The sequence below is a fragment of the Sparus aurata genome, chromosome 15, assembly GCF_900880675.1.
Source record: "Sparus aurata chromosome 15, fSpaAur1.1, whole genome shotgun sequence".
In the NCBI taxonomy this organism is placed as follows: domain Eukaryota; kingdom Metazoa; phylum Chordata; class Actinopteri; order Spariformes; family Sparidae; genus Sparus; species Sparus aurata.
This window is the reverse complement of record NC_044201.1, coordinates 26,896,897-26,924,492: the sequence shown is the minus strand read 5'-3', so window position 1 is coordinate 26,924,492 and position 27,596 is coordinate 26,896,897.

Genomic DNA, 27,596 nt, shown 5'->3' with positions numbered 1-27,596 from the left:
TTGCATTAGCGGCGTATTGATTCTACTTTGCATAAAACGAAAGACAACTTCTTGGCTCTTCTTCTCTTGCCGTCTCCGGCCGCCTTCCTTTCCTCCTTCTGTCCAATTGTTTTAGCCACGGACAAACTCTTCACCTCACCGCATAGATTACCTCGCTGAGAGTAAACAAAAAGCTCTGTGTCTTCTCCGTCAGCCTAGCAATCCCACCACGGGCCGAGGGATTATTCCCTGAAGGATACACCGGGGGCAGAAAGATGGAGAGAAAAAGAAAATGAGATGCCGCAAGAAGGAGACGGAGAGTTCAAATCGTAGAGAAAAAAGCAGCCATGGAGAGTAAAGGAGGCATGAAGGGAGGAAAATGGAGTCGGGGAGAGGAGAAGGAATCTGTGGAGGTAATCCCTGAGATTCAAGGCTTTGTACACTCTATCATGGATGCATGGACAGGAGTATGGACAGAGGTCAAAGGACGGATGAATGTAGGATAAAGTAATGGATGAGCAGAGGGAAAGAGGGAGTCATAAAGGAGGATAGGGGTATAAAAGGCAGGCAGAGAGAAAGGGGAATAAAGTGAAAGATGGATGGATAAAGGCTGAGAGAGGGGGTATTAAACAGTTCTTTAGAGAAGTGGATCGGGGCCAAAGGACCACTAACAGCTTTTGGTTCTCTTTGCGGACCGCTATGATTGCTCACAGTCGGCTAATTCAGCTTAATTCCACTTCTCTAGAAGGATTTTCATCACCTAAGAAATGACCGTGCTGCAATGCTGCTCTGTAAACTAAGAAAATACAACATCTCTGTTTACTGTTTATTCGAAAGTCCCAGAGACCAAGCAGGACGACTGCCAGAAAACTGTGTTGTGCATTTCCAAAACATCTGATTTGTGTTTCTAAAAGCTGGTTTATTGGGATTTAATTACTTTGTTAGAGAAGCAGAGCTGCCAAGTGGCAGCAGTGTCACTGGATGAACAATAAGGGTGTCGCAAATCCAAGATTTTATTCCATTTTCAATGTTAAAGGTCATTTTTTTCAGCACTGACGCCGATGATGTTCGACTATCACGTCTAGTTCTGTAAAGATGAACACATCATTGGTTATATGTCCTGACAACTATCCTATACATTTTCCAAACAGCTCGAGTTTGTCCTGGTGGATTTTTGCAGGCTACAAACGACATCAACTACAAAAGATAGAAGTTCAATAAAAGTAAACCCTTTGCAAAAACAAATCCGTCGAGGATCTTTGAAAAGAAAAACCTAACATATCAGATGTTGGCGGAGTTGGTAGTTACAGTAAATCCTCAACTACAATATGTCAGTAATATTTAAAAGGATATTCCCGTGTAAGTTTAATCCATGGTCTAACACACTGTGAAACTGTGTTAGACTCCCTCTCGAGAGATCAAGTTAGCAGACCGCTAATTTACGGAGTTTTATCAACCTCAGAAACAACCGCACGACAACAATACACTGCAGTAAATGGATCCAAATATAAACCACCACCAAAAAGCCACAAATAATGCTCAGAACAGCACCAAACTTCAGCAACAGTACAAATAGGGTCTCAGCACATAGTCCGGGGCATCTAACCTCTGCTAGCTTAGCTGGATTTCTATTGTGAAGCTAAAAACAGATTTCAACTCTCCTCCATCAGCTTCCGGGTCGGGGAAGTCCCGATGCGACGATTACCGAGTGCGGTAAGAAATGCTCAATTCCGTTTTTTCCCTGTCTGCTCTCGATAATAACTGTTATAAACTGGCAGGTAAGACACATATGAACTTTGATTGCTTTTCCATGGAGTCATAATCATACATTTTCATCCATGAGCCGCGGAACTCTACTGCACTCGGTAATCGACTCGTCAGGGACTTCCCGTCAACAGGAAGCTGCTGCAGAAGAGTGGTAAATTTAGTCAGCTTTCAGTAGAAATCCAGCTAAGCTAGCGGAGGTTAGATGCCCCGGACTATGTGCTGAGACCCTATTTGTACTGTTGCTGAAGTTTGGTGCTGTTCTGAGCATTATTTGTGGCTTTTTGGTGGCGGTTTATATTTGGACCCATTTCCTGCAGTGTATTGTTGTCATGCAGTCGTTTCTGAGGTTGATAAAACTCCGTAAATTAGCGGTCTGCTAACTTGATCTCTCGAGAGGGAGTCTAGCACAGTTTCATTGTGTGTTAGACCATGGATTAAATTTACACCGGAATATCCCTTTAAGGATTTACATATCATGCAATTATTTTCTATAAATTAAGCTCTTATAATAAGGTATTGCAATAGTGGGTTAGGGTATTGTTTGGTACTGGTGGTACTCTTTTAAACTCACGTGGTTTACTTTGCAGCAGGGCCAACCTGGGATGATTTCCTGCCCTCAAATCAAACCCATGTCTAAACTGACACATGTGGCTGTGCTGAGCTCTATTTTTTAAAAGCCCCTTTGCGCTCAGCTCACAACCACAATCAGCCTTTTCCAGCCATCGTTTACTGGGAGAGAAAAACCTCCAATACGGGGATGAACATCTGTGTAACACTGCCCTAAAAGTCATCTGTTAGTTTTTTTTTTAATTCTAAAGTTGTTCCTGATGAATTGTGATGGCAACAGAAGAAAAATAACAAAACAACATCAGCACACATCTTCTGTGACCCTCCTAACCTGTTTAGACAGCCATGAAAAGAGCAGATTTAAGCCACAAAGAGAGGAAAAAAAAAACACACATTTCTTTCCCTCCCGAATGCAAATGCAGCCTCAAGGCAGATGTGTGTTCTCTCGTATAGGGAATGGCTGCCTGTGATTGTGATTAGCACTACTAGATGTCCCCTTTCTTGTCAGGGTTAAAATGATTTGTCCACTGGCAGATTTCTGCTCATTTACTTGTATTGGAAGTCGTCCATCTATGGCTAATTAGATGGTCTCTCAGTGTGGCTGCTGCTGGAATTCCCATCAGAAGGAAAATCCCCACATAATAGGACAGAGGAGACGCTAAAAGGAGAGATTACCGGGAGGAGGAGAGCTTGTGTGTGTGTGTGTGTGTGTGTGTGTGTGTTTATACACAGGCGTGTAGGTATGTGTGGATATGTTGAGGGAAAGGCGGAAGGATTTAGCAAAGCTAGCTAAGCTATGAAAGCTGTGAGGCTCCTCTGTATGTGCGAGTTGTTTTGTGTGTGCCTGCGTGTGTGTGTGTGTGAGCGTATTATTGCTTTGTGAAGACATCTGTAGCGTGATAGAGGAGCGAAGGATAGATTGATGAGGAGGATGAAGTGAACAAATCCTGGGGAGAAAAGGGAAGTGAGAGACGGGGGATTCGTACTGTGTTCATAGAAAAAGTTCACATGAATAAATGTCTCGTCTTCAGTCATCTGGGGCTGTTTCTGGTGCCATCAGTTGTTGGTGGAGTGAGTGCTTATTGCTGCATGCTTTACCATACCTGGTTTGTTCAGAAATGCATACATTTAATAAGAGCGTTATACGTGTTGCTCTGGTCAGCCTTGTATTTCACATTATGGATAGTGTGGCGGACGCTGCCATGTCTCATTGTGACTTGTTGAAGATGTGATGTGGCAGTCCCACTGTTTGAGACTCGCCATCTTTCTTTGTTTTGGGCTGATTCTGGGCTAATTGCAGGGGATTGCACGGTGGTGACTGCTGAATGAGGAGTGGAAGCAGCTTGGTGCATTCCCCTCACAGCCAATCATGGTGTGACAACGCCCTTTTGTGAAGGCTTAAAAGAGGTGGGGAATGGCACCCAGGTGACTCTCACACTTGCTGTGTCTCAATTCAGGGACTGCATCCTTCAGAGGCCGCATTGGAGGCCAATTACGTCACAACGCCATGTGAAGGCTGTCCCAATTTGAAGGCTCCGCCAAACGCTCCTTCTTTCCCCTGTTTTAGGAAGACGCCCTGCTACTATCCTTTGTGGCCTCACATATCCCAAGATTTTTGCGCGCCCGCAAAAAAAGACAGAAAGAGAGAAAATGGCGACATCGCGTGGTGTAGATCGTCACTTTCGCGGGCCTGGGCAGCAGAAATCGTGACATAAGGGTAAAACATCTGGTGATGCAACCAGGAAATGCTCCAAAGGCTAGGCCGTCCCATTTAGCAACGGCTGACGCAGTTATCAAGGTCTCTCCGAAGGACTCGCCTTCGAAGACCACAAAGGCCGGGTCCTTCGAAGGATGCAGACCCTGCATTGAGACACAGCAACTGTCTCTCACTCACCTCATCCCATTAGATTGCCAGTCTGAAATTCTGGTCTGCTTAGGTCTTCTTAGCTGCTCTGCGTCATTCTAGTGAGGAAACCTTCAGTTTTAACATGTAGGGCTTGTAGGAGCACGATTCAGTTTGATTGACCTCGGAATAGACATTTATTTATTGGTTTATAGTCCAAGTAGCTGACATTGGGCATCCTGCCAGTACCGCCACGTACAGTAACCATACTTACTGAAGGCAATTGATGATTATAATGAGCGTTTGAGTTGCATTCGGCATCATTCCCCGTTTTCTCGTTAGATAACGGAGTTGAACAAAGAACCATAAACTCCAATGTAAAGTGTGTGAACAAGAAACATTAAGGCAAAGGTTATCATAACTTTTAACCAAACAACATATAAATGATAATGTCTTTGGTGACCTTCTTGTTTTGCGGCACTAACAAACAACGAGCACTGAGTTCTATGGATTTAAATAAGATCTGTAAAAAGAGAAATGCATTGAAAACATGAACCCGAAGATTGATGCGTTTGCCAGGAGTCAGAATCACGCCTCTGCACGTGTGAATGTGAGTGTGTATGTGTGTGTTGCAGGTGAGGATAAGGGTGGCACGTCACTTGACAGAGTTAAAAAGTGCATAATTGGGGGAAGATTTCTGCATAAAACTGGCAAACATCCCACATAAAGACATTTATTTAGCTGTTGACCTTGGGGGTTGCGGCGGTGGCTCAGAGAGGCGGAAACAACACGATAAGAGCTTTTCATTCAGATAAGCCTCGCTCGCGCTCCCTGTCCTTTTCCCTACTCTGCATAACGTTGTAAAGTGCTACTGGGTGATTTTTCAGCACTCCAATTGGAATAAAAACGCTGCCTGCTTTTTGGTGAAAAACACCCCTAATTACCACAACCTTGCAGTGCGAGGAAAAAGGGCAAACTACTTGCTTTTGACTACTTCTGCGCTGAGTAGCTCTTGACTTACAACAGTCTCATGCATGAATCTGCATCTTTATTCGCTCGTAATGCATTGATTTGTCAGCCAATAAAAAGAGGGGTTATGGCGATGCTCCTTTCATTTTTTTTAATCTGTAATGTTCCACAGTTTTTGTGTTTGCCTCAGAGACCTCAGAAAGTACAGAACTCCTCACTCTAACTCAACCACTGATATACAAGTTTTTAAACTCTGAAAAGCATTTTCCCTCTCGCAAAGTACTAAATGAATCTACCGGGCGCGGAAGTTATGAAGCACTCTTGCCTTTTGTAAGAGCTTTCAAAATATAGGTTTTGATTCCACTAAGTAGATCGCTGAATATACTATACACAAAAGAGGTAATTGGACGAAATATCATACAGCTGCAAGGTTTTGTGCGGGGAAACTTAACGACACAGGTAGCCAATTTTTATGACGTGATTGTCGGGCTTTTGTGAGACCGCAATCCATGTGAAAAGCGCCGACTGCTCCTATGGTCCGTATTTCTTTTTCTTATCAAATTACAGGTTATTTAGCATTTATGGTAGCGTTGGTGATCCTCTAATGGTAGCCCTCCTCTGTGCGTTAACACTGAAGAAACCAGGCATGGTTTCTTTTCAAGTTCCTTTTCAAGTGCACGGCTATTCATCACAGAGTTGCTCGGGACTGATTTCGAGACAAAGTTGTTGCCGTCTCCATCTTTCCCTCCCTCTGCCTCTCTCGAAATGACTATTTCTGTCTCTCTCCTGCTCTCGGTCTCTCCCAAGTGTCAAGTCTCTCTCCCTCTCCTTTATGCCCACCATTTCTCTTCTTAATGCTGACTGGGATCATCACGCTCCGCCGGTGCTAAAAAGATTCTCACCCCGACAGTGCGTTTGCTTTCGCCTGAGCCGCAGCAAAGTTTATATAGTTGTTCACGCTAACCAATACAAAGCAAAACCAGGGCTTGGTGAGAAGATAAACATGGGAACTCATTTAGCTCCTCTTTTATCAGGCGAGAACACACCGAATACGCTCACTGGCCATTTTAGAGAGCCCTTTTTATTTCCCATTATTCAACCTAGTTGGAAAAAAAAGGACAGACTTTCAAGCCGTCTCTGTGTGACGACTGCGTGTTAAAAAGGCATTTCGCAAATCTGCTCAAATGAGTCAAACTAAGTGCTCCACAGTTCAGATAAACGGTATCAAACATGCCACCCACTGACTTGCTTTCACTTCCTCCCCCTCTCTCCCTCTACGTCGCTCCATCTATCTTTCTCTCCGCTCGCTGTCTCTCTGGATAATAATAACCTACCACACCGGGCTCATTACAGCATCAAAGAGGGTCTCCGTGAAAACACTGATCACTGCGTTGGGAGCCGAGCACTCAGCTTTGATTCCCTCTCACACCCGCATGAAAAGGAACAGCTGAGGAAAAACAAGAATAGACAAAAAAAAAAAAACAGTTCAGAGACTTTTCTCTGACGGGAAATTTACGCCGCGTTTGAACGTGATAAACATTTCGACAAAGAACTCCAACGCGAGTTGTGCCAATCGGAATCGGCAGCTGTTTTTGATGGTTGTTTATGATCTTTTGCCTTTTGTCCCCAGAAACGCGGCGCTTTATTCTCTGCTGTGATTACTGTCTCCGCCGTTCCGAGAGGTCAATTTCATTCTAATAATAAGGCGTCTTTCAAGTGTCTCAGAGCTGTTTGAGGATATAGTCTCTCTTGGCAGCGATACAAACTGGAGGCTGACTCAGTGTCCAAATAAAGGCTCAAAATATTCTCTCTTGTCACCATGAATTGCATCTGTGGCTCACCACTGCAACTTTACTTTACCCACGGCTCAAGGAAAAGAAATGTGGAGAATGTGATTGACAATGATAATATACTGAGTAAGGAGCAGAGTGGCTGACCGCAGCAGAGATAAGTTGACCACCTGGCCCTAATAAACTGAGAGCACCCACAGATACACAGAGAGTTGGTCCAAGGTAACATTTTTCTGATGAGGATGGGCTGAAACAACGAATAAACTACACTCATCATGTTCATCGTTTTCTTTTCTCTCTCTTCAGAACTTTTGCTCTTAATAATCAGGGCTCCACAATATGTTAACATACATATATATATCCATTATTTTGACAGATGTGGTGATCGTGGTATGACTGATTATTAGTGGGAAGAATCCACAGATTGCATAAAAAAGTGATATTCATCATTCATGATATCAGTTTTACTGGATGATTATTGTGGCCAAAACACTTCACGATAGACATTTTTTCCGTTATTAATAGAAATGTGGACAAAAAAATTCATCATCTTAACTTTGATGTGTATTTCGTCTTTTGTCAAATGGGTAACATTTGTTATACGAGTGTACGGAGGTGGAGAGAGTTTATGAACCCATAAATGTCTGTTGCTTCAACATGATTTTGCACAGTGGTAGTAAATCAATCAGTAGCAGCCAAACACCAGATCCACACACTAGCTAGCTAACAGTTAACGGTTACTGCAGCTTTTTCTTTTTCTCTGTCTGTTGCATGGTGATCGGCAACTAGTGTTAAAGGAGAACTTCGGTCGATTTAAACATGCAGCTTCATTGCTCAAGCTACCCTTGACTTGCCAGTACCGAAGACGCTAACAAATTTGGTCCAGCCATTACAGAGCTCCGTGAACGGAGACGTAGCATTGAACGCTAACAGCATGGGGTCAGAACTTTACACTGTGTTTTAAGCATCTTAACATGCTCCACATCTCACACCAAAAGTTATGCAACATCAGCAGACACCTTAGCACACAGCACTGTAGCGTGTATGACTCAAACTGAATAAAAAAGTGGTTAAAAAAATATGTTTGTGCAAGGAGCTACCTCCCTGTTTGTTGACATCGGCGTCTTCCTGTAGCTAGACTAAACTAGCTGATCCGTCGAGCGTGCACTTACTCCCTCACTGGCAGAGACGGAAACGTAATCCAGCATTTTCGTGTTTATGTTCATAATGTACATGTCCATGTTACAGCCTGTCATGAGCCATGAGCCTTACAATAGCCTGTTAAGCCTGTTAAGTGCACACTCGATGGATATGCTAGTTTGGTCTAGCTACCGGAACACACGGATGTCAACAAACAGGTAATTAGCTGCTTGCACAAACACACTGTTTTAACTACTTTTTTATTCATTTTGAGTCATACACGCTACAGTGCTGTATGCTAAGGTGTCTGCTGATGTTGCATAACTTTTGGTGTGAGATGTGGAGCATGTTAAGACGCTTAAAACACAGTGCAAAGTTCTGACCCCATGCTGTTAGCGTTCAATGCGAAGTCTCCGTTCACGGAGCTCTGTAATGGCTGGACCAAATTTGTTCGCGTCTTCGGTACTGGCAAGTCAAGGGTAGCTTGAGCAATGAAGCTGCATGTTTAAATCGACCGAAGTTCTCCTTTAAGGTGCATTACCACCCTGAATACTACGCAAAGGGAGAACAGAATGAAACAGAAACTATTTTGAATAGCGGTTATCTGCGACAGCCTCTGGTCAGAACCAAACAAAGACGTTTTTCTTACAAATGGACGACAAGATTTGTAGACCAGGACATTTCCACAGCACTACAGTTCCTCGTTATCAGCCTGTTCTGTCAAACGCTTTACCTTTTCATCTAAAAAGTGCAGCTTCTTGCTATTAGGATATTGCACATCTAAGATTTTAATTAACTATGCAGCCCTTTTAGCAATAATAAAATAATTCTTGCCACATTTTAATTAGATAAATAAATATGATGGCTTCCACCCACCGCAAGCATCAAATAAGTTAAAGAGATAAAGTGTGAAGCAAAAACTTATCCGCCGCTTTGACTGCTGTCTGGTTAGAACCTACCTTATCCTTCAAATCAATGGCTTTAAATAAAAAGCACTCGCCGGCTCCATTAACGAACTTGAGCTCGCCGTCTCTTCTGACGAGACAAACCGAGACGGCAAGAGGACAGACGCACAATCAAGATGATGATCTCATGAAGCTTTTCTCTTTAAGTTTTAGGTCGCCTCTCACTTTGCCCTTCTCCAACTCTCTTCCACTTAGTCATATAGAAGACCTTGATGTTAAAGAGCAGCGATATTGAAATTCAGGGCAGACAAGTGGAAATCAGTCTGAGTCTGAGGGTTGCAATTATCAGACTGAAATGGCTATGAGGGAAAGTGCGCGACTGAGGCCGCACATGCGCGCACACACAAGCAGACACGCACTGAGGCAAACGCGCACACACGCAAGCAAACCTGATTGCCGTCTGAAAAAACACACCGACTGCAGACTGTCTGATATTGACGCACACACAAACACAAGCAAAGAAGTTGACCAACACGCGGGAAAGAGTGTCTGCGCGGAGGAAAAGCATTCACACACATTAAAAGCGATAGAGAGATGAGCAGACTGGAGTTCAAGAAGCTCTGCCTCCGCATGTCTGGCCTCCAGTTAAAGACGGCACCGCTGTTCATCACAAAGTATGAGCTTTCCAACCGCCGACCAGCAGAATGGCTGACCTACGAGCTGAGCTTATTTTACCAAAGCGACTTCCAACTTCTGAGCAGTAGCTTCCTGTGAGGGTCAGCCATCCGCCAATACAGGGTGGAGGTGCTCTGCTCAGAAATGGTGCAGAGATTTTACCACCGACTATTATGCTCGTGACAACACCGGTGTTACCCTGCACACCCGGCTTTTAACCACAAAAGATGCTCACTAAAAGTAGAGCACTGTGTTATCATGTATATGTGGCTAGTGCAAACCAAACACTTCCTACTGATGCAGCTTCACAATAAAAGCATTTAACTTATGAAACTTTTATTGACTTTTATATCAATGTGTTCCTCATCAACGTTATTAGGTTCCCAATTAGCATTGGGCATCATCTTGTATGTGAACTCTCCTTATACTCCCGTCATGCTTACCTAACTCCTACTGCTCTGTGCAGGACAGATGAGTTTGTAACTGTAGAATCTTTTGTCTAACTATTGATTAAAAAGGCAAAACGACAGTGGAGGTAGTGGGAAAGTAATGTAGTCGTGTATATCCGACCACCGTGTTAAACATGCAACACCACGTACTGGGAAAGCTGACCTGGAAAGACTTTCAGTTATGTGTAATTGGGGAAAAACCTACTTTTTTTCTGGTTTTGAACATAATGGGACTTCTTCCAAAAGCAGAGAAAGGTTGCTTGGGACTACAAGCATGAACCATCCAAATCCACCCCTCATCCCGAGCTTTAACTACTTAAAAATAGTCCAACTTTTGACTGACAGGCTTATAGAAGTTACTAATCAGGCTAGGAGGAAGACAGTCGGCCTAAAAAGGCTGTTTTTGTTTTTCGTCCCGTGTCCTTACTGTAAGTGGCCGCGGATAAAAGCATCAGTTAAATGCCCGAAACATCAAAATGGAAATGTCTGCAGCAAATAACTGATTGCTCAGGCAACTAGCTATCTCCATGTCTGCGTTATTATTACACCGCAGGACCATTCTATTATGCATGAGAGTGATTATGCTTTAGCAGATTACAAGCTGACCCCATTGCCTTTGCTTTACCTGAAGTGTAATTTGGATTCGGGAGAGACGGGAGAGAATGTTTGTGCCATCAATCTCTCTGATGTCTGGGGATTGAATGCAATAGAACAGAATAGAATGGGTAGGCTCTTAATGACGTCCTGATATCATTTTAAAACGGAATGGGACAACAACATGATGAAAATGCTTATTTCCCTTGCTGACAACAAAACCAGTACAAATGGTGTCCCCCACACACACACACACATATCCACACACACACACACACACACACACCCCGACAATGTTTCCAGTGGAAATGGAGTCAGTATGTGTGTACATGCTGCAGTATGATGTATTTCAAAGCTGATGTTAAGGGAATGGATTCCGACTGACTGAGAGTGCCAATTGGATATGGCTGGGTGAAAATGACCTCCGCTGTAGCTCTCTCTGAGCAGTCTTATATTTTTGGTCGCTGGTCGTCTCTATTCTGTGCCTTCAAAACACAAAAGCAGACTTGCCCTTCCCTGTCAGGCTGATAAGTCTTGCAGCCAGTCGAGAGATTTAAATCAAGACCAAGATTAGAGGTTTAGGGTGGGCAGTATACCGGTTTCATCCCCGTCACCGGTGTTACGTTGAGCGGTTACGATTTTGCATCACGGCCAGAAGGGTTTTTCATTTTGTTTGGTTTTCAGTGGGTTTATTTCGTGCCTTTATTAGGTAGGACAGCTGCTGAGTGACAGGAAACCGGGAGAGAGAGAGGGGACGACATGCAGTAAAGGGTCACAGGTTGGAATCGAACCTAGAGCACCTGCAGCGAGGACACAGCCTCAGTATATGGGGCACACGCTCTACCAGCCGTGTTTAAGCATATTAAAAGCAATGTGTTATTCTTGGCAGCAACAACATGAAGTTAGAAGGTTTAACATTTACATCCAATAAAGCCAAAAACACATTTTCTCAGTTTTTGTCTGCAAGAATCATCAGACACGTCTTCACCCACGACCACCTGAAGACCGAGTCGATACACCACAACAACTGGAAAACAAACTTTTTTTACTTCAGACACTGACAAGCCTCATAAAAAGCAGGATGAGGCTTCAAAACTCAAGCTCAAGGATACACCGTTACTGAGTTAACACTTCGATGCTGTAACTTTTGCCTTTTTCTATATATTGTAGCACAATGGAGCAATCGTTATTCAAAATGTTCTATTAGGGGACAGTCGAGAGACATTACGTGAACATTAAGGCTCGTTTGAAGCCAATTCAAAGAAATGAGAGTTTTAGTTAAGAAATGGGGAACCTGTTGTTTAACATTGTTCTTTGTGGGACTTCATACTGCCACCCTGCTACGCTGGCTCTGTTATTAAGGCTACGTGAAAACTTCTGCTCCACAATCCTAGCTTGTACTGATGGCATGGGTGCTTTTTGCCAATCTTGTCTTTTTTTGTGCATTCCCCTTCCTCTCTTTGGTTCTCCATGCACTACATGTATTTTTTCTCTGGACTCTATCGCAGTGATAGCAGCCTGTGCTCTCTCTCTAAGAGCGTGGTCTGACCTGTTCTGTTTTTTTCATTTGCATTTCCACCACTTAAAAAGGCTCGAGGACCTCTTCACATGGCAGCTTACACACACACACACACACACACACACACACACACACACACACACACACACACTCTCTTCATCCAAGGTGAGCATCAAAAGAGTTTCTACCTGTCCTTTTTTCTCTCTCAAGTGTGTCTCTTTAATGTGGAATAGTCCGAGCAGAAAACACACACACACACACACACACACACACTTGAGAACACACACACATACTCATGCACACACAGGACAGTCAGATCAAAGGTCTGATGTCCAGCCGGCTCTCTTTGTCTGATCCAGCTTCAAACAGTCACATGTTGACAGAACAAGCCTGGGTTAGAATGTTAATCAGATATTAAAGGACGGCAACTCTGCAAAACAGCGCCTTCTTCGATAAGTCAGTGCACACATGTGTTCCGGATGTAGAGATCTACTCTGGATATCTCATTTTCAAACCACTGTATACGGACGCCTCTCTGTTATATCCATGCACCGTCCCGTTCTTGCATGCAAAGAAGGGACTGTTTGAACGCTACTGCGGAGAACCGAATCTACATTAACACTTTCAGCGACTACTTATTCAGTCTTGCTTGGGCTGCAGGAGCCCAGAGGGAGCTGCTGCTGCTGCTGCTGTCCCCACAGACAGGACAGATGAAGAGGCTGAAGAGTCTCGAGCCGACAGTAGCCCTTTTTAGATAGAAAAGGCGGCACATTTGCTCCAAGGAAAGGGCGGCAATGTGCTGGCCTGTCTTTCTAAAACCGAGGCGTAATATTCCTCCTTTTCCAAAAGCTGCCTCTGAGGTAGGCGTAAACATGTGACGTGACGTGAAGCTCGAAGTTGGGCTGTGAACGGTGACATAGAATTTGTCTTCAAAATAAGAGCTTTACATTGCACCTCATTGGAGTTTAGAACTGGGTTCTTAGCGGGGGGGCTTTTAATTTGAAAGTAGCGACCGTCCTTAGCTTGCCGACACAACAACAAGCTAACACAACAAAACAGCTACAGAGACCGAGGAGACGCTAGCATCTCCTGGATCTCAGCGGCTGTCAAGTTGTTCATCTCAATGTCCGCGGATGAAATGATGGACTGACTGCTGTGATCAGCTGTTTCCTGGTTTGAAAACTTCCCGGCTGTGGGTCGCACAACAGTGCAGGTCATCGACACCTCCGCCCATCTCACGCAGAGGCCGGCACATTGCCGCCTCGTTTTTAGATAGCAGGCAAGGCGGCAATAAGTGTACCCTCCGAGGTGGAACATCGGCGGACCAAAGCAGACCCCTAACTTGCCGCCCTCTGTCTAAAACCGCGGACCGAGCCGCCCAAAGGACGGGCAAATTGGCGGCTTGGTGCTCCGTCTAAAAACGGCTAGTGACTGCCGCTCGATGCCTTGATAATCACAGCCACGCCTTCAGAGACAATTACAGGTACAGCGCATCCTGAACAAGAAGGAGTTGGTCACTGATTTTTTTACTTGAGTCCAGACCTGACAATGAAGGCCAGGGAGCTGAGCTGAGAGAGAAAATGTCTTTCAACGAACAGAAGGCATGCAGAAACATTCATTTACACTGCGCTGTACAGAACCCTGGATTTAGTCCTGCACTTCCTTCCTGGTTCAGACACTTTCAACAGACACAGATGGATAAAACAAATGCTGCAGAAGCTGAGAAATTCTGAGTTCTGGATCTTGAATTCCCGCAAATTTGACTCAATAGAAACTCTTGTGAAAACACAAATCTCTGCCTCATGCCTCAGTTTTGTCACACAGGCTTTCTGCTAAAAATTGGCAGTCTCCAAACCCAAACCCCCTAATGACATCATCGCGTCATCATTTTTTTCCTCAGGGCTTTTGAGAGCCTCCTTTCAGACGACGTTACACAGCAGTTTTGACAGGCTGTGCATTACTTCCTGTGACAAATAAACAGAGTTTCGTGTGAGGAATCCGAGGGCCTCTTTAAAGTGCAGCATAAGCTGCTTTGGATGAATCACAGCATCTTGCCTGAAAGCAGCATCCCCATCTAGAGTCACAGAAATGCTGGTAATTATCTATAAATACAACAACCACAAAAATCTTTTCTGGGAAAGTCAGAACTAGGGATGTCAGTTTTGCTTTAAATGCATTAATCAGTAGCTAATCAGCTAAGTATTGAGTAAAAAAACTAAAATGATAAAAAGCAAGAGGCGCTTTCCTTTTAGTCCAACAGTCAATGAGCTCCAGCGCGTAATGTTGTTTTTTTATCAAGGTTGTCTGACGTGCTGAGACAAGAGAGATGACGTTCGGCTCATCTTTCTTCTTCATGAAGTGCTTCTCACAGTAGTTCTTGATGGCATAAAGTACCGAAATATCTCTTTAAATCCCTCGACCTCTACCACACTTATTGGCGGCGTATCTCTTCGGACCAGCGCACCACGCTGTCTCCCTTAACTTTAATTAATTGGACTTTGTTGCCCTTCTGGACCTCAGACTGCTCTGCCAACGACATCGACTGACAGTGCGCCTGCATGCAAATTAACCTGAAGACTGACAGGGGTTAAAAACATTCTCGGTGGTTAACCTACATCCCCCGTCAGAACCCTGTTTCATAACAGCTGGTTAAAGTATAAGCAATTTATAAGAAAAAAAACAGATCTTAAAGCGTCATTTTCAGAAAGCTCAGCTGCCGTTTTCCACTGAAGCGAATCATCATTAATAATTATAAAGTTATTATAGACAAAACACAACAAGAAGAAGAAAAACAACGCAAGAAACTTATTCATGCAGGTGAAGTAAAAAATAAAAAAAAACCCAAGTGCTTATAAAAACATCTCACCTCACCTCGGAGAAAACAAGCAATCAACACATAGCTGAGAGAAGTGATATCAGAGGTTACAGCCAATGTTAATGGGATTGTCACAATCTGATTTCAAACAGAATGACAACGCTGCTTCAGAGAGATTGATTTTAGTGTTGTTGCCAAACCCTACAAGAAAAAAAAGGCCAAGGATCCGGAGTCATTTCTAAAATATTAATTAAAGACCGCAATGTGCTGTGTTGGGATGTTATGATCTTTATGCAAACACAAAAGCAAACACTCCACAGTGTGCATGATGTATTTCGACCGCTGCGTGTGATGATTTAATTTGTTTTGCTTTACGACGTGAGCCTCTGTGATCATCAGGACACCAAATTCAATTATAAGGAGACAGTGATATTCATTTAATTTCAACATTCATTTTTTTTTTCTGTATAGTTTAAGAAAACTGAACCAGCCCCGCGGTCATCAGCCCCACACTCACAACCTGTCCCAGTAAAGGCTCAGATTGTGCACACTGTGATGTTTTTAATCATCAAATGTCGACGCTACTCTTATGAAATAACGAGAAATATTTCCAGAAGTTTTCTAGATAACTACTAGTTGTTAAAACCCTACCATTGGGAAGCACCTAAGGAGCACTGTGACTATCCAAACTAAATTTCCCTGCATTCTGATCAGCGAGTGTGAAGCTCTCCTGAGCAAAAAAAAGGACGAACGAACAGACTGATTGACAATCGACCTGCTGACATTGTTATCAGCGTGCCCAGCTGCCAGCAGGGCTGAAAGTTTTCCAGACGTACTATATAGGCTGCAATAACATATTTTCGTTTTTGGAAATAAGGTGGAATGTAGCAGTCACACTTGTTAACAGATGTCATAGGTCATGATAAAGTCAGACAACTTCCCATCACAATTCTCGGGGATAAGGAGACATAATGGACGTTATTGGAAAAAGCCCTTTATTTCCAGACCCTCTGTGTGAGTGTCTGGCTGGGTGCCAGTTGTCAGGATGGCCGTGTCCGAGGCAGCCCGTTGTCCCCTGTCTCCCAACTAATTGTCAGGGACAGCCTGGTAATTCGGCAGGTAATAGCAGAGCAGCCCTCTGCTAATGTATTCCTGCCCAGGAAATGAGACTTTGGAACCACAATGACAAGATGACTGACAGCTAGATTAGAGCAGAGACAGAGGGAGGATGAGCGAGAGAGAGAAGGGTCCGCAAACAGATAGTGTGAGAGGAGAAGAGAAGGGAGTAACGTAAAAAAGAGACGATGAGATGAGAAAAAAGTAAACTGAAACTGATGTTTCAATCTCCACATGTCTGCTACAGTGCTGCTCTCCCAAAAGACCAAGTGGTCAGGAAACTTCCTCCCAACGGGGGAAACCGACCGGCTGTCATTTCATTGGCGTGACGAGGATGTAAGACTTTATTTTGGATCAGGATGAAAAAACTAAGTTGACCATGGTGAACTCCCATTATCAGGAATATCATTAATTTGGATAATCGTGAAAATCACGCCACTGGATATTTACAAGGACGCCTCGGAGCAATTTCCAGCCGTGTTTGTTTTGTCAAAAAACTGAGAAGAAGAGAAGAGAAGGCAGGACATTTCCAGCTGTTTTTTGTGGTGACCAAAACAATTATCACGTGTTTTCTGTACTTAAATATAACAAGGCCATAGATACAGTATCTGAAATGTAACCTAAAGAAATGTAAAGTTTTAATTTATCTGTGATGTGATAAAAGTATTTGTTTCGTAGTGATTCCAGTATGTGTTTTAAGAGTTTAAAGCCTGACTACGGGGATAATATCTTCGATCGCAATTATTTTGGCCTGCATAATCCTGACATAAATTCTCAAATCTTTTTATGTCTACATTACAGTTGAGTACTCAATAAAATGCTACTTTTTAGCTTATTGTTTCTTCGCACTAGGCTGAGAAGAAATGCCATCATGAAGTGAGTCTCAAGTGAGACTGATGGTTTTAATGACTTAAAGTCTAATGTATAAATCCTGGTAAATAATGAGAATGATGCCATTTTTGAAGTAAATGTCTATAATCACTTAATGTGTTCACTGACCATAAATATATATATATACAGACAGAGGCTTTCACGGTAGAATAATCTATCTAATAAAAGCCTGAGCCATATTAATTTGAAATCTCATTCGAAGAAAAATAAAACCCTCCATCTTATTTTAAATGTAGGATAAGGCTTGTTAAAAGCATCAAGAGTTATGGTTGTCGCAAGTTTCAGTGTGGCTCATATTCTCCTCACCCTAATGAGACACTTGTTATGAACACATACTGTAGTTATTCCACCTTTTTATAAGAGGCTTTGAGCAAATAAGTTTTTTCTCTCCTTGTTAATCTCTGCGCTGACAGTCTCTGAGAAGCTAAATGCCATTCAGAGTTTTACTCAGCCTGAGAAGGTGAAGGCTATTAAAGTCCTGACATCATTTGACAGCATCAATTCCTTTTGCGATGGAAAGATCGTCCGAGGGGAACAACTCTGACTTTAAAGAATCAGCACCTTGTTTGTGCGTCTTCGGGCAGTTCAGACTTCAGTTTACAACACAACCACGTTAGAAGAGTCAAGATTATAACAGCTTTACTCATGACAATACAAAGATGTTAAATGTGGTAGAATATCTGATCTAATCTGCATAATTTGGACAATAGATCAGTGGAGAAGCAATAACCGAATCTAGGTAAAAGCAAGGGGCAAGTTTAAGGCCCAATCTAAAAAAAGCCCCTTGCACCCTACCACTTGCTTTTGTGCCATTCCTGGGTCTGATCTCTGCTGCTTGAAGTTGCTCCTTTCCGCTTTTATCAAGAGTAGTATTGAGCTGCTTCAGAATGACTGCGATCAGCTCCAGGAACCAAATCACGGCCGTACCGCAATGCAGATGTCCCTGGTGGAATCTGGCCGTATTGAGAACTTGTTCCATCTCACTATAGTCCTTTTTCTTTCCAACAAGCATAAAACAATCACACGTTTGCTGATGTTAACTAGCCAGCCAGCCAAAGTTAGATTGCTGTTGCGTCCGTGCTTTTCTATCTCCATCATATGAATTGCAAAGGGTGTCACAACTAAAGACAGTATATTGGAAATGTCCGGTCGCGTCACTTTAAATAAACCCCATCGACAACAACTGGTGATGCATGAGGGTCTTGAAGCGTTGTTCAATCTGATAGGGGGGTCATTTTCAATCACTAGCCTTTGTAAGTCTGCTCTGAGGGGCGAGGTCGCGGTCGAAAACAAGGGGTAGGGCTAAAAATTGGAAATGGGATTTAGCCCAACAATCGCTTAAAAGCCTCAATTGATGTCGCTGTCAGATTTACCAGCAGAACACAGTTTTCTACACCGTCTTTGGATAATAATGTAGAAGCAATTTTTTTCTTTATCTGCCCTGCCAGTGTTGTGCTAGAAGACCACCATGTTCCCGTTTATTGCTGATCCTCTAAAACCCAACCTGATAGCAGGCAGACAGGCATCACAGCGGATGAAATAAGAAAAAGGAAACCTGCCGGATGCTTTTCATTCAGTCCTCCACGCTTTTTCGGTAATTTCACCAACGTCTCAATAGCAATATAGTTATTATATTTCAAAGATGTCAAGTAGCCTTTGAAGTTGACTGATTTTGATTTCAGCGCCCACGGTACGGCAGGTCGTCCCCGGCAGCTACTGGGAGGTATTTTCCAAACAGTCCATGACAAAAATGGGGATTTTCTGGGGATTGCTTCGGTGAGCTTCAGAGGGCGAACACCATTACTGCCGGGACATCATTTGACGGCAACAGATGGAACAAGCATTACAGTAAGTCACACTACAAGGGTTGGCTCGGGTAAGTCTGTTGTAGCCGTGATTGGGGGCTTGATTGCTTTCTTCCACACAACAAAGGAAATGACAGCCAGAAGCAGCCGTACGTCTTGCACAGAAATCACAAACGGCTGCTTTCACATGAAATCGTCCGTCCTCAAAAGAGTCTCTTTTTTTTCAGGAATTTAAAAAATAAACATGATCAGGCTCAGATTGACCATGATCCTCTGGGTAAGCTGGATTTCTTCTTTTTTTTTTTTTTGTGCCACTTTAACAGCTTTCATACAGGCAGTGTTACAAGGAAACAGAAAATCATTCTGTTTTTTTATCAAGTATTTGGAGCGTTTATCTGAATTCTCCACTCTGCGCTTATTATTTCCCTCTTTTTTTTTTACCAGCTCCACTTCTCTTCTCTTCCTGCTTTGTCTGCTCTGTCCTCGTAGTTGCGCCTCCTTTTGCAGAATACAAAGGAGCGATTCACAGATGAGACAACAAGTTTGTCGTTTCACCGTTTCTGTTTCATGTCGCTTCTGATTTCTCCCCCTTTCCATTTTCTCTCAGCTTGTTTTCTGAAACGTGAAAATTTGTCCGTCTGCCGCCTTCACCGCTGTGGTCTCTGCCTCTGTCCGATGTTGTTTTTTCATTCCTCACTTCCTTTTGTCAGTCTTCATCAGTCTTTCCCTTCAAAGTGACAGACATGGGAGGATGTGTTGCTTGTTTCTTTGCTCATCATACGGTTTTTCTTTCTTCTCGTCTTTTTCAGTCCGGTTTTTTTTGCTGCCTCTGTTCTCTCCCTCGCTCTTCCCATGTTTCTGCGCTGAAGATGAAAACATCGGTCTTGTCGGCTGTTTGTTGTCTTCGCTCTGAGAGTTTTTCCTCTGGTTCTTTGCCACACGCTGCGAGTCTGACGGCTCGGGTCAAACGAACTGACCCACCGCGCATTGCTAATGTGCTCCGGGGGAATCAGTTAAATTATGCTCACTGCGGGGGTGAAGGCATACATAACACTGGAATCAAACTCCTCAAGGTTACGCAGTATTTAGCCCTACAGCTTCCAGCTGTTTACAGAAGACGAGGCATGTTTCGCCGAGCTGACGTGCACATGTCCTGCGCCTGTGTCGGCCGTGAGACAGACTGAGGGCAAACATGGCGGGTGATGGCCTACATCGGCCCCCAGTGCTCTCCGCAAAGATGCGAGATGACAGTTTGTTGGCAGATACCCAGCTAGTCAAAATGCACTGCCGCAAACATCTTCAGGGGTTTTATTTTGAAACACTCTGACCAGATCTGTGGCACATTCGAACAAACACATACAACACATGTTTTCAGTGTCACATCTCTGAGTTAGCGCTAAACACGGCTCTAACAAGCTGCAAACGACATATTTAAAAAACACATTGCTCGTATTTTGTATCCCCAGAAGACACAAAAAGGCAGGCTCTGATTAAAACATCGATTTGTACGCCATCTTCATCTCCATCATGTGAGTTGCCAGATCAATTGCAAGTCAACAGAGCTTTAACTTTATTAAAATTTTCTGCGCTATGCGGCTAGAATAGCACTGGTTTGATGAGGTTATCGATCGGCACTCGTGAATCTCCTTTTTCGGCCACATGCTGACTGACTTCAGAAAGCCTCATCTTTCAGGCACAGCAGACAGACACACACGGAAGCAGACGGCTGAACAAAAATAGATCAACAGACCGACAGACGAGAGCAGACATGTGAAGCCCCAGAGAGGTGTTGTGTCTACGTGAGGTTTTACAATGTGGAACATCAGCGCACATCCATATCAAAACATCAAGAGGGCTCCTACAACAGCTCTGTTCAGTCCTCTACGTCCTTTTAGTTACTCTCTCACTCTCTCTCTCTTTCTCTCTACTGCTCACATGTTTTCCTTGCAAATCTTTCCTGCAGTCGCTTCTTGTCTGCCACCTTTTGTTTACCTGTCACACCTGTCTCTTTGTATACGGCTGAAAGGAGACGGATAAGTAGAAGCAGAAGTTCTCTTACTGTGCGAAAATGTAACATGTCGCGTCAAATTTGCAGATGTGAAACTTGCAAATTAAAAGTTCGGTATTTGTCTCTTTTAATTAAACTTTATCCCAAACAAATAAATCTCAACAAACCCTAATTTGCAAGCAAGAAGGACTCTTGTAATCTGGCTACATTGATCACATTACATATGTCGACTGTTCGCGGAGCTGAAGTGATGATCGATATATATATTTTTTTATATCAACAGTGTAGTGTTTGTGAGTTGCAGGCAAAACGAGACAGCAAGCTTTGTTTTTGGGGACTGTGTAGTCTTCATTTTCTGGATCAAACGCAGCGCTGTGAAACTTTATTGAAAAATGAGCGTATCCCACCAGCTTTTGGTTTACCTTAGAGTTTATTTAAAATGTGTAACGTGACATCTACAGACTGAAGTGATCTGGACTTAGAGTTACTAACAGTGTTGCCAGATGTCGCGAGAGAAACAAGCAAGCGGGCCTATGAAAACAAGCCCGAAACAAGCGACTTCTCCATTCATGGTGAAAAAAAAAATAGAGAGAGAGATTATTACACTTTGCACACACACAGATATCACCCTGAATCCAGAGATATCAGTGTATTTATTATTGTTTTTATATGGTGTGATCCGTTTTTGTTTTAGTTCCAGGACTTGGCAACTGTGGTTACTAAGCAACCTACAGCTGTTAGTAAAATGCCGATAGGGTGATCAAGACCCCAAAGTGCTGCAATTGCTTATCTTTTCTTTTTCCTTTTTTGTTGTCAGTTTACTTTTTATTTTTCAGATGCTGAAGGTTAGGACTAATCCTGTGACAGCCATCAGCCTTTACATACATTTATCATTTTTAACATCAATCATTTTTAACCTAACTACACCAGCACTCTTGTTAATCCACGTATAATATGAAAATATTCAACAACCTGACGACAAAAAAGCTCTTATTTAGAATTTCCCCGCGTTCCTTCCCTGAATCAAAAAAGAATAAGAAAAAAATAAATAATCCGGAAGAAACATAGAAAACAAATACAAACAAGCTATCGAGAGAAAAGAAAATACAATCCATTTTTTTTTTCCCATTCAATCTGCTATTTCAATCTACCAAAGGACACAGGTGACAGGAAACAAGTAATAACAAACTGTCAAAACCACACCGCACAGTCGATTCTTTGATAACGGTAGTTTGGAAAAAAAATCGAGACTTTGTGACCCATTTCTGTTCTGTATTTCTGTATGCTTGTAGAGCCGGTTGACGTGGCACATACGCACTACCTATCGTCTGCACACCTGGTGGACACAAAGTGTTCTGATGCAGCCACCTGTCTGTCAGTGGTAGATGTGATGTGTTCAATGAAGCCCTGCCGTCAATAGGAAGTAGTCGGTTTAAAGGATTTAATGTCTCTGATAGTGAGCTTTTGCCAAGTGAAGTACTACTCACTGTTTGATTTGATTTGCTCCATATTTAAGTATCTAAAGTTTGAATATTTGACGAATTTCAAAGTGTCCAAGTGATTTCAACGATATATGTATGAGCTTTACTGAGCTCAGCCCTGTGTCCAGATGGCAGAGGGTGCTTTAGTCATTCCTTAGCTCCTGGCACTGAAGTGCTTTTTTTTAAAATGTGAAGAATGAGTGCTGCTACTGTAATTGCACAATACAATGACTCAGATATGGTTCAGTACAGTACGTCTACGCCTCCCACCTCTCCTTTGACAGCATGTTAATGTCTTTGCCAAAACAGAGGTCACACCAAGGCCAGGAAAAAAAAAAAAAGTACAAGATAGAGATGTAAACATCCAGCACAAAAGAGTGAGACGGTGGCGATACAGGTGGTACACAGAAAAGCATCAAAGAGGAATAAGAAAAACCGATATTCACCGGTGAAAAAAAACTTTTCTATCAATGCTTTGAGTGCTACATCAAGGGTAAAGAAAAGATGCAATAGAGCGAGATGACAAGAAAAAACTAAACACAAAAGCATCATTTGTGTGTTTTCATACAGTCTGAAACGTCTACAGGTGGACTCTTTGCTTTAGAAGCATTTCCACTACAGACAGATGAGGATGAAGGGAGAGCATGATGTATGGGTAAGGATGTCTAGAATATATATATATATATATATATATATATATATATATTTTTTTTTTTTTTTTTTTTTTTTTTTTTTTTCAAAGACACATTAGATTAAGCTGATGAAAAATGTCAGACAGCACTAGTTTGTTAAGGACGTCCAGCAAAAGCCATGAAGGGATATTTTGAAAGACATATTTGTTGCGATCCTTCATACGAAAAGTTAAATAAAATCCAACAGGTGCATTTCTACTTTGGCAGTCGTGACATTCACTGCATATCATTACTAGATTATAAGAGTAATATAAGATCTGATAATAGCATTTCACTCTTCATCCCTGTGGTGAACACCTCAGATCAATTAAATGTTATTAAAATTTCACCACTATACAAAAAAACAAAATAAGGAATATAAAGTAGCTATTAATGAAAACTACTGTGGATTTCAGCACAAGATGTAACTTCTGTCACAGCATTTCTGATATTTTTTCCATTTTTATGGTGTTTTCCACTTCATACAAAACCAAATAAACGATATTATTTCAGCCGGAGCTTTTATAAATACCACAGCCTCGCTCTCTATTACACATATCAAAAGCTCATTCTTGCACTGGCTGGAATTTACACAATGGATTCTTTGGTGTCTAAGATCGTATCTTGCGGCTGCCTCTTCACCGCACCGTGATCCTATAATATAAGATGTCTGATACTATAAGATGTCTGCCGCAAAGCTTAAGCAGTTTCCAGGCGAATGATCGTCTCTTAGAGGAGGGTGAGAGATTGATTTGCCCTTCTCTATCAAAGCACACGCATCAAGCAGCACTGATAATCCCAATCACACACACACACACACACACACACACAGGATGCATCTTCGCCAGAGGACTGCTGGTATCTGGAGCGTACTCTGTGTTGTCCCTACGTGTGTTTGATTATGCAACAAACTGTGAAAGTATTTGATGTGTTTGTCCATATGTGTGTGTTATCATAGGCTGTAAGTTTGTGTGTGTGCGTGCATGTGTGTGTGTGTCAAGCAATACCAGAGCTGTCAGGTGTAGTTAGCTCAGAGCCCATTGATGGGTTCTCCACAGTGGCTGCAGGGGTCACGACCCCATTATACACAGGTCACACACACTGGCCCCGCCGTGTGAGAGTTGATAGGAGTGGTGTGGTCTGATTGTGCACTTTGTGGATGACACAACTTGTGTGTGTGTGTGTGTGTGTGTGTGTGTGTGTGTGTGTGTGTGTGTGTGAGCGTAAATGTGAGAAGGTGAAGAGAAAGAGAGAAAATAAAGATTAGAATTTTAGTTGAACATCAGCGACATTTAATTAGTTTCATCTAATTCACGTGACAATTTGAAGTGCAGTGGCAAATTTACAGTTTTCTGTTCCTCCAGTTTTTTTTTTCTAAAATGAAACACAGAGATGGAGATAAAAGAGTTAGTGAACAATAGTGCCTGACAGAACTTTCTGATGAACTCATTAACTGTTTTTATGTCGGGGTATCCAAATTGAGTTAATGGAATCCCTTTGTGTCGGTCCAAGACACACTGATTATACATTTCAGCACCATGTCACTCAGTCAGGACAGTTTTACAGCTGGTGCACATCAGCCGAGGATCCATCCTCTCTCATGTGAACGGGAATGTGGTGCATGATCCAAAGCAGATACAGGATATGATAAAATATAAAAGGGAACTTTCTGTTTCGTCATGTGCTCTTTTTAATGGATTAAAGGTTTTGAGAAAGAACTCTTTGTCATCCGAGTGGACTTCTATTTCTGTCGAACTGAAGTCAAATATTCAGTCTAATTTCATTTTCCGCTCCCTGCATTTCTTTCTGACTTTCATCATCAGCGAGTCACTTTGTCAACTTGATCCTGTTCTCGGAAAAACAAAGTTCGAAAACATCTACTCATATTCACCTTTGTTGTTAGGTGGCGACCTCTAGTGGCTGTAGTTTCATTACAGGGTGGAGGAGGAAGTGAAGAGAAGCAGTATAAAGAGTGACAAATGACATAAAGGGGGAGGTCAACGGTGAAATCCTCCAAAACAACTTAGGTGACGTAGGAACATTTGGAGCTTCTCTTCTCTTCCCAAAAACCTCAACAAATTACTATACAACGAAGATGTTTTTTGAGAATGGTGAAATATGTTGTTTTAGGAGACGCTGACAAACAACATAATTAATAATAAAAGGTGTGAGGATGAGTTGGAAAAGGTAGTCAGTTGGTTTATCAGATCATGGCCATTGACACCCTCCTTTATAAAACAAATTGTCTAAACTCATTTACATGCATGACAAAAGGTCCGGGACGCACTTGCCTCTCGGTGAAAGTTCGTCATTGAGGCCGGTCTCTAAAAGCCGTTTTGCTGCACTTGTGATGAGCTGCCGTCGACTCTTCATGTTAACATCCACTCAACAAAGACTCAAGACTCTCTGCTGACTACATTGTATGAGCTGCTCAGAACACCAGACAGAGTCAACTACAAAAACAAAATGCTCAGTTCAAGTCTGAACGTGTAAAACGTGATTTTATTTCTCTCTCCACGCTGCAAAAAAACTAATTCCGGCAATAACACTTCTAACACTTCATGTGGCTCTTGTTTGCATACTGTGCTTAATATCCAACCGTTTGAATCTTAACAAACAACCTTCATGTTTGAATGTGTGCTCTGCTTCCTGGGACCCGGTCGTATTACCTTTTTGTCCATCAGGGACCAAAACATAAATGTAGGGAAATTAAAAACACATCAGTGCTCTCGTCTTACAAGGACCTAATGCGAGTAAATATAGTATCTCAACCACGAATCCAGGCTAATTAAAATATAGTAGGACTCTTATCATTTAGGGACTTATACTAAGTAATCATCTCTCACCTGGGGCGTGTTCGAGGGGACATTTGTCTTTTAAACTCCCTTCTCTCAAACACTTTCTCTCGAACAGAAGAGCAGGTCAGGCTTTCTGCTATACATCAGAGAATCGTCAGCACAGAACTCGCAATGGGGAGACGAAGACGAGGGAGATGCCCCGAAAACAGCGACAAATTAAATTTCTCCTCCCGTCTGTCCTTCGCTCTCCTCCTCCTTTCAAACTGTGCTGTATTCAATACCCCGCGCTGAAATCCATTTTGTTCAGTCTCACCTGGAGTTCAGAAAAGGGATGTCAGTTTCAGTTAATGTTGCTTTCGACGAGCAGACACCCATTAACAGATATTAAGCAGTTACTTCTTTTTTTTTTTTTTAAATGGAATGACATACTCGAGGTGTTTTGCATTTAAGTCGGCGCTTAATTGGTTCAGTGTGAGTGTAGGCACGTGAAAGACTTGTTCAATCAAGTTTAATCCACTTGGTAAAAACCCAAATGAGTTCAGTCCAAGTTAGAGTTCTCACGGATGATGATTATTAAAACAGTGTTAAAACATTCGTCTTGAAAAAGAATACTTGCGTATGTCAGACTGGGAAAAAAACACACACATCTGCGTTCTGTCTAAACGCCATTGGCACTTTTATATATTTTACACCTTGGCTAACCTTGACGTTCTTCCCGCACTTGTAACAAGCTGCCGGTAACAGTACAGAGAGGACTTACTGTGCCAGAGATTGCAGTTCTCTTCCAGATGTGGCAACAAACTTTCAATGTTAAGTATTTGTGATAAAGTATTTGTGATTGTGCGGATGACATGAGTAAATCAAAACAATACAAAAGCTAGGGAACATCTGATATCCAATAAACCAAGCAGGAAACCTTTGGAAGCAGTTCATACACATGTGGAGGCATTAACGCCAGAAGATAAATGCAGATGTTAAACAGAAAAGTCGTACATCTTATCTGAATACTTCATTTCTACCTAATCTGGATGCTGTCGTCATGAATGTAATCATTTCATCATCGCTGTACCAGCCTGTCTACTTCTGCGTCTAAAGTGTCTGATTTCACAAATTTGATTCACAGTAAACAGAAACCGATATACAGGTAGCTTCTTTGTTGCCTGTGGAGAAAGTCACCAGACTCCCTTAAGAAATTGCTCAATTATGTGATTCACTGGGTTAGGAGAAACTTTTGGAAACACTACCTACAACATATTCTTAAACATTACAGCCCTCTTCTGAGTTCAGCAAATGTTATACATGAAGATATCCATTTTTGTCTGTTTGTTCCAAGCATGAGTGACTATAACAGGGTTTCTGCAGGTTTGAACAAGTCAAATTTAAGACTTTTTAAGACCTTTTTGAATATAAATTAAGACCTACGCGAAGTACGAAAAGTAAGGAAAAATAAAGTCCTAGAAATACTTTCAAAAATAACTAAGAAGTGTGTGATAGCGTGACTTCGCTGGAGACTTTTAGAAGCCAACTGGTGTTTTTTCCGATTTTGTGTGTGACACCAGCGCTTTCACACCGAGTGTGCCCAAGTTGAGGGTCGTCTTGCAGAGCGTACACTGCGCTTCAAATTCATTATGAGGTTCGGCTTGTAACCAACTGAATTCCGGTTGTTCAAGCCAACACTTGTTGAATTTAAACTTTTCCATAATTGTCGCAGATTCCGCTGTCGAAGTCTTTCCGGAACTGGTGAAGCGTGCGGCGATAAATTCCGACCGGGCTGTTGACAAAATGCCACTTACGTTCCTGGATACTTCAGAAAG